This window comes from Lactuca serriola, chromosome 4, assembly GCF_051521515.1.
Source record: "Lactuca serriola cultivar US96UC23 chromosome 4, Lser_US96UC23_V15, whole genome shotgun sequence".
Taxonomy (NCBI): domain Eukaryota; kingdom Viridiplantae; phylum Streptophyta; class Magnoliopsida; order Asterales; family Asteraceae; genus Lactuca; species Lactuca serriola.
In genome coordinates, this window is record NC_136411.1 from 363,427,181 (window position 1) to 363,435,459 (window position 8,279).

The window sequence follows — 8,279 nt, forward strand, 5'->3', positions numbered from 1 at the left end:
CAGGCGTATAGTGCGCCGTCACAAATTTCCACTAGTCCTTCGCCCCCAAGCGAAGCTGGTTCAGCGCGAACCGGACTCTCAAATGCTCAGGAGATGAGCAAGTAAAGAAACACCCCTCTATGTTTGAAATCCATCTCATCGCCGCAATCGGGTCCTGGGTCCCGTCAAACTCCGGTGGTTTTGTGTTGCTGAACTCTCGGAACAGCAACGCATCACCACCCCGCAGCCTCGTTGCAGCTATAGCTGCAGTGGCTGCAGCAACAGAAGCCTCAGAATGAGCAACATGCTTCTCATTACATGTCTCTATCAACGTGGTCTTGATAGACCCAAATATCTCTGGTATCTCTACCCTGATGGCCACAACCACCTCCTCCTGGATGATCCTACGGATCTCCTCATCCCTCGTGTCACTGGTCCCTGATGTTTGGCGAGTCCCAACCATGATCTCTCTCTCTGAAATACAACATAAGAATAATATCAAGGACTCGCTCGAGTGTACTCACACTCGAGTACTCCATCCTACTTGTTCCTTGGTACTCCAAAGATTCTTACTTGGACTGTGCACTGACCCGGTGTCTTCAGTAGTACGGGCCCAATACTACCGTCCACACCGCATCAGCATCCAATTCAAGTCCTCCTCTTAGAGTCCCAAGTTCCAAGCACTCTACTCTCTCTAATCATATGATACTCGCAAACAGATCTCTCACAGTCTCCTCGCTGCTACCTAACCACTATGAAATATTCATAGCAGCAAGACTCCTAGACTCAGGCATCACATATCATGCCACTCTAGTCCTAATAAGAACACCTAGTCTACTCTAGCATGCATATCATAGCTCATCATATAACATATGACATCATATCCCATAACACTTATAATAATGGTATTTTGGGAAATCACCGTTCGGGCGCTGGCTGTTCGTACACACGACTCTGCTCTGTTTGTCTCGCAAGTTATTCTTTTGAAAACTTGTTTTATAAAAATTTTCTCAAATCCTCGGTCTGAGTTCAGATACGCCCGAAGGTGCACCCGAATCCCTCAAACCTAGGCTTTGATACCAACTTGTAACACCGTAAAATTAAAACAATTTTTCACATTTGAAAAACACATTTTAGTTAAAACTATTCATTCATAAAATGTCATAACATCATATTTTAGTTTCACAAATATCTCCCAAGATCAAAATACATCCAATCCCATATGTGTATACGAATCAAGCCGGCGCCTTCCCGTGGTCATCACTGGTACCTGAAACACATAACACTGAACACTATAAGCATAAGCTTAGTGAGTTCCCCAAAATACCACAATAATCACATAATAGCCACTCGAGGCTGTAACTCTGTTAACCCTCTGGTCAATGTGTCTCAGTGGGGCCCTCCAGCCCGAACTCTCTGTGGGCCCTCTGGCCCGAACTCTAGGGACCCGAAAGTCCCAACTCTGTAACTCTGAATCATACATATCACATATCACAATAAATTACAACACATAATAACATGCAATCACACTGGCATATAACTCTATAATACTCTGTCTCTTAACTCTATTACCACACTAGGTAAGGTATAGTGAGAAGACTCACCTCGGGTATGCCGGTAAATCTCTGACTCGGTAAATGCTGGCCTAGCCTCCATCTAATCATATAAAAATAATAATCTATTTAGTATAACTCTCAAAGGCTAGACTATGTTCTCTTATGACACTCTCAGAAGGGTAAAAGACAATTTTACCCCTCTCATAGCTCAAAGGCCCCACATTAGCCCATACCCTAAAAGTCAACCAAAAGTAAACTCTCTGGGTACCATATTAGACCATACCTCTCATAGCGCATACCATATGTGTACGCTGGGTGTACTCGGTTGCACCACAGAATCGGGGAGTGCCACCCAGTACGCGGCGCGTACTAGGGATTACGCTCGGCGTACTCCCCTGCTTCAGCCCTTTTGCTCTTGAGGTCTTAAACAGTGAAGACCTACGTCCATATTTTAGATCTGACCCCTTTTAAGCCCCTTAATCCATAAAGTTGATGACTTTAAGGCTTTGCATGGCTGAACAAGTCTCTAACTCCCAAAATGATCCAACCTTCAACTCTAGAAGGCTTAACACATGCATGACTCCAAGGTAACATCCAAGATGGGAACTTTATGGCTCTACATCACTAATAACACTGAAAAGGGACAGATCTCGGACCATGGAGTACTTTACACTCATAAAGTCTCCACCTTTGGGGTTTTTAGCCCTAAAAAGGACACATACAGCAACAACCAAAAGAATAGGAAAGTTTTGAACTTTATACCTCCAGGAGTAGCTCTTTCCTCTGTAGATCTCAGATCCAAAATGGCACCTCAAGCTTTAGCCTCCAAGATCTCCTTTCCTTCTTCTTCACCAAGCCACTAAAGCACCAACAAGCTCAAATCAACACTCTCACACACTAAGAACGATGGGGCTCTCTTTTAGGGTTTCACTCACTGATATGGAGGCTAAGGAATGAGCCATAACACCCTTTAAATAGTGCACAAGGAGGATTAGGGTTTTTGCACCTGGGCCGGGTACGCCCGACGTAACTCTAGGTACGCCCAGCGTACCTTGTCGACTCCGCTTCCAAATTAAGCACGTGAGTACACGCAGCGTACCCCTCTGGTATGCCAGTGTACTCACTTGCTACACATCCTCCACTCAAGGACTAAACATGACAATTCAATAAAGAACAAGGATGAAAGATATGCACCTGAATCTCGGGGTGTTACACAACTTCTTCGATCCAGTACTCATTCAGGATACAAAATACCTTATTACTTCCATGTGTCAGTTTAATTTTCGAAGCCAAAAGTGAAAAACACTCACAATTGTCATGAACCAGAGTTTTGGAAAATCAGAAAGAGTTTCATGCATAAGTGTGCCAACAGATAAGAAATAAAGCAAACAGGTGTATGGGACGTGAGTGATGTCAAATATGACATAAGGCTGAGGATCCTGGGCACGAATCTCTTCCTTGAATGTCAAGAGAGACTTGAAGTGCTTGTGTGGTTTCTCGTGAGAATACGATCAAATGTTTGTTAAGAAACATTGAAAGGCTTCTTTTTAATCATAGGCTTTAGAGTGTAGCTAAGCTTCAACCGAACCTCAATACTTAACATAAGACTGAACGTTGGAAGAAGTACTTGTGAGACCGATGTGGTCTGTTGAACAAGTAGGTCGGATAGGTGGGAAGTAGCAGAATTTAGAATACAAATCTCAAAAACAAAAACTAAGCTGGATCTTTTAGGAAGAAATGTCTTGGTGTTAGACAATTTCATAAAGATCACGTGAGAAAATAAAATGAGACTTCTTTAGGTAACAAGTTAAAGCTTGAATATTAAAAATCACCGTCAATTCTATATAGGTGTTGGATTTTGGGTTTCACTTAGCACGTGGTGTACGCATCCAAGATCATAAACACATAGTTTGTGTAACCATAAACCTCAGTGGTTATGTCTGAGAGTCTCAAGGGTTACTTTTATGAAATGATATGTGATGGATAATTTTTTAGAGGAAGGGGGTTGAAAGAACCGAAAGTACCTCTGCTATATAAGAGTGACAAAGCAGAACTTTCCTTACTTATTTGAGAGGAGAAAGGTAGCTCAGGACTGAAGTGAATTTAGCAGCCAGATTGGGAAGAACCGATAGGTAGAATCAGTTCATTAAGGATTCACTCATAGTCATTGAGGCTTTAGTCTACATGCAGCAGCATGTTTCTAGGGACGCTTAACTAGTTCAAGATAAGAAAATCATACCTGCCTCACCCCAAATTTTGTAGCTATGAAATGTACGACACCGAGAGAATGGACAGAAAGAAGCAAACCATACATACAAACAAAATAAACAAAAGAAAAAAACTCTTTTAAAAAAAATGATAAAAAAATATTTTTGGATTTTTGATTTTTCCAAAAAAAAATTGAAACAAAAAAAAACAAATAAGAAAGTCATAAAAATAAAACATAGAAAATAAATAAGAAAAAGATTACAAAGTATACAGCCGAAAACAAACATTAAAGAAATGAAGCGAAATAAGCCGAGCGGTCGGTTCATTTCTGTTCCTTAGAATTTCGTAGCCTAAATAGACCGAGCGATCGGTTCATTGCGGTTCCAGAAAATTTTAGATCAGAAATAGACCGAGCGTTCGGTTCAATTCGGTTCCCGAAAAATCCGGAAGTGAAATAGACCGAGTGTTCGCTCCATTTTGCTTATGTTAATATTTAGCAAGAGGTTTGAGGATTCGGTACAGATTCTGCTTCCATCATTCCCAAACCTTGTAAAAAAATTTTGAAGCTTGCTTCAAGTAAGGCTTTAGTGAATATGTCAGCAAGTTGATCTGAGGATCGAACAAAATGAACTTCTACGTTTCCCTCTTCAAAATGGTCCTTAATGGAATGATATCGTAGTGCAATGTGCTTGGTCTTTGAGTGTTGCACTAGATTATGACATATATTCTTATTGCACTTTTAGATTCACAATAAAGAGGTATCTTGTTCATACTTAGTCCATAGTCTCTTAATTGGCTTTGTATCCAGATCACTTGTAAGGTGCATGAGGCAACAACAATATCCTCTGCCTCGGTTGTTGAAAGAAACACACAAGTTTGCTTTCTGGACTGCCAGCTAACAAGTTTTCCATTAAGAAATTCGCATCCATCAGTTGTGATGTTTCGGTCCAGACCGCATCCACCCAGATCAGCGTCAGAAAAGGCTTGAACAAAGAAACCTGATTTTGCTGGATACCAGAGACCGAGCGACGAGGTTCGCTTCAAATAGCAAAAAATATTCTTCACTGCCACCATGTGAGGTTCTCTTGGATTTGCTTGAAACCTGGCACAATAACAGACAGAGAACATAATACCTGGTCTACTAGCAGTTAGATACATGAGCGATCCAATCATCTGTCGATAGAGAGTTATGTCGACTACAGGCTTTTCCAGAGATGATGTTAACTTAGTGCCAAACTCCATAGGAACCTTCACCTTCGAGTCACCCTTCACTCCAAATTTTTCTAATAGATTCTTCATGTAAGCCTCTTGGTTAATAAAAATGCCTTCCGGTCCCTGTCTTATATTTAATCCAAGAAAAAAGTTAATAGGACCCATTATGCTAATTTTAAATTTAGTCTCCATCAGCTTCCGGAATTTAGCTGTTAAGCATGGATTCGCGGAGCCGAAGATGATATCATCGACATAAATCTGAACAATCATAAGATATTCGCCTTCTTTCTTGCGAAAGAAGGTTGGGTCAACCGAACCTTGCTTAAAGTTAGACATTTTTAAAAAGAGAGTTAGTGTTTCATACCAGGCCCTTGGTGCTTGCTTCAGTCCATACACAGATTTATCCAATACGTAGCAATGATCAGGGTATTTCTTATTCACGAACCCGGGTGGTTGCTCAACATACACTGTTTCTTCTAGTTCTCCATTGAGGAATGCACATTTCACATCCATTTGAAAAATTTCGAAGTTTTTATAATCAACATATGCTAGAAAGATTCGAACCGACTCTAATCTAGCTACAGGAGTGAAGGTCTGCTCATAGTCTATTCCTTCTTCTTGGCAATATCCTTTTACCACCAGACGAGCCTTATTCCTAATAACATTGCCTTATTTATCCATCTTGTTCCTAAAGACCCACTTCAATCCTACCACAGACGCATCTTTTGGAGTGGGTATTAGTCTCCAAACTCGATTGTGTTCAAACTCATGGAGTTCATCTTGCATTGCATGTACCCAATTAGCACGATCAAGTGCAGTATTGACCGTCTTTGGTTCGATTTTAGAGACAACTAAATTAAACATGCAAAATTCAAAGTGAGAGAATAACGCAGTTTGTTTCGCTTTCTGTTGAGAACATGTGAGAACGCGCTCAGATGATTCTCCTATTATTTGTGTTTTGGGATGATCTTTAGTACACTTTGTTAGAGGAGGGTAATTCAAGTCATAGATAGGATCCAACTCCGCATTTACCTCTTCTTCAAATTCTGATCGATCATCTTCGTCATTTGAATTTTCATTCTCCCCCTCAAATGGCGTAGTGTGTTCCTTGTCAGGTTTAGGATCCTCCCCTCGGTTGGAGTTGGATTCTCTTGCTCGGTTGGAGTTGGATTCTCTTGCTCGGTTGGATGAGATACAAATGAGCTCTCCCCCTCGAATAATGCATTGTTATTTGGAGGTTCATTTGAGGGTTGATCATTAGCTTGGTTTGAAGGATCCTTTGTCATGTCTTTCGCAACATCTTCAATAATCTTTTTCAGATGGTCGATTTTGTTGTTTGCTGCATTCACCTCTGAATGTATAGCTTTTTCTGGTTCATCAAATAACCACATATATTCTTCGAACAAATTTGAAATGGGAACCGAGACTTGTCCTGATTCAGGAAAAATTTCACCCATGGCACTTTCTTTTGTTTGAGCTTTCTTTATGTAGAAGTCATCAAAGGTTACGTAATAGGTTTCTTCAATATGTTGATAGTGTTCATTCAAAACCCTATAAGCCTTTGAAGTGAGTGAATAGCCCAGAAAGATTCCCTCATCTGCTTTAACATCGAACTTGTTGCGGTTCTCTTTAGAGTTGAAAATGAAGCACCTGGAACCGAACACGTGAAAAAACCGGACGTTGGGCTTTGGGTTGTTTAGAATCTCATACGGAGTGATTGAGAATTGCTTATTAAGTAAGGATCTGTTTTGAGTAAAACAAGCAGTAGCAACAGCATCAGCCCAAAAGTATAATGGGAGAGAAGCGAAGCTCAGCATGGTTATGGTTGCTTCACATAGGGAACGGTTCCGTCTTTCAACGATTCCATTCTGTTGTGGAGTATAGGGAGCAGAGAAGTTATGAGATACTCCCTTGTCGGCCAGAAAGTCTTCAAACTCTTTATTCTTGAATTAAAGACCATTGTCGCTTCTGATGTTCCTTACCACTTTTCGTAGTTGCTGTTCCACTTGCTTGATAAACATCTTTAACTTGGGAGTTTCTTCTGATTTCTGTTTAAGAAAGTAAACCCAGGTGAAACGAGAAAAATCATCAACAATGACAAGTATGAACTTACTACCACCAATGCTTTCGATAGCCGAAGGCCCACATAAATCAATATGCAGAAGTTAAAGAGCTTCAATGATCTTGGTGTTGATACGTGTAGGATGGCTCTTTCGGCTTTGTTTGCCCTTCTCACAAGCTGCACATAGGTGTTCCTTATCAAATTTGAGCAGAGGGAGGCCTTGAACATGATCTCCAAGCACTAACTTATTAATGTCTTTGAAGTTTAGGTGTGATAACCGTCGGTGCCATAACCAGCTTTCATCAGAAATAGCTTTGGACAATATGCATATAGCTGGTTTCCTTTTAATTGGACTGAGATTAAGGGGGTACATTTCACTCTTTTGTTCAGCTTTTAACAAGACTCTTTTTGATTGTTTTTCAATAATTTCTGAACCTTCATCATCAAAGGAGACTTTCAGTCCTATTCCCACAACCAATTGAGATACACTTATGAGGTTGTGCTGTAATCCTTCAACATGTGCCACTTTTCGAATTGTGAAATCTCCATTGGTTATCATCCCATAACCTTTGATTGTACCAAAGAGTTGGCTCCATACTTCACACATCCACCATCCTTAAGGGACCAAAACTCCCTCAATTCTTCCTTTCTCCATGTCATGTGACGCGGGCAGCCACTGTCTATATACCATTCATCATCGAACTGCTCGTCACTGATAACCTGTAAATTCAAATAGATGTAGGAACCCAAAGTTTCTTCGGCCCATGTAAGTCTTTTACAGAGAAGGGAAAAACAACAGAAAGATCAACTAAATAAGTTCTTTTTATTAAAGTTGTGTCATCTTTTCTTTTGATGGTGTACACTTTCATTTTATTTTTGTCTTGTTTAAATATTAGAGTTTCAGATGATGTAATGTTAGATCGTTTTGAAATGTCCTTTTGAGTTGTGAGTTTGTCAGAATTTTTCGTATTATTTATGTTAGTGTTCGTGTCAAGCTTTCCCTTTCCTTTAACGTCTTTCGTTGAATGAGCCTGTTGACGACTTGGAGTATAACCGAAACCTGACTTTCGATTCTCATTTTTGGTAGAGGAACTGAAACATGAAGTTCGGTTCTGATTTGAATGGGTACCAAAGTTGGGCTTATTGTTTCGTGAATAGTAAGAGTTTGGACCGAAACTAGACTGCTGTCTGTTTATGAACATGTCACTTCCTTCGACATTTGTTTCTTTCTGAGTAGGGATGTGGTTAGGGTTCTGAGACTG

The 8,279-nt window shown here is 40.4% G+C and overlaps 1 pseudogene; it reads right to left on the bottom strand.

Annotated features, from left to right (window-relative positions):
• Positions 1–4,236: 4,236 nt before the first annotated feature.
• Positions 4,237–7,245, bottom strand: LOC145099731 (uncharacterized; annotated as a pseudogene).
• Positions 7,246–8,279: the final 1,034 nt, after the last annotated feature.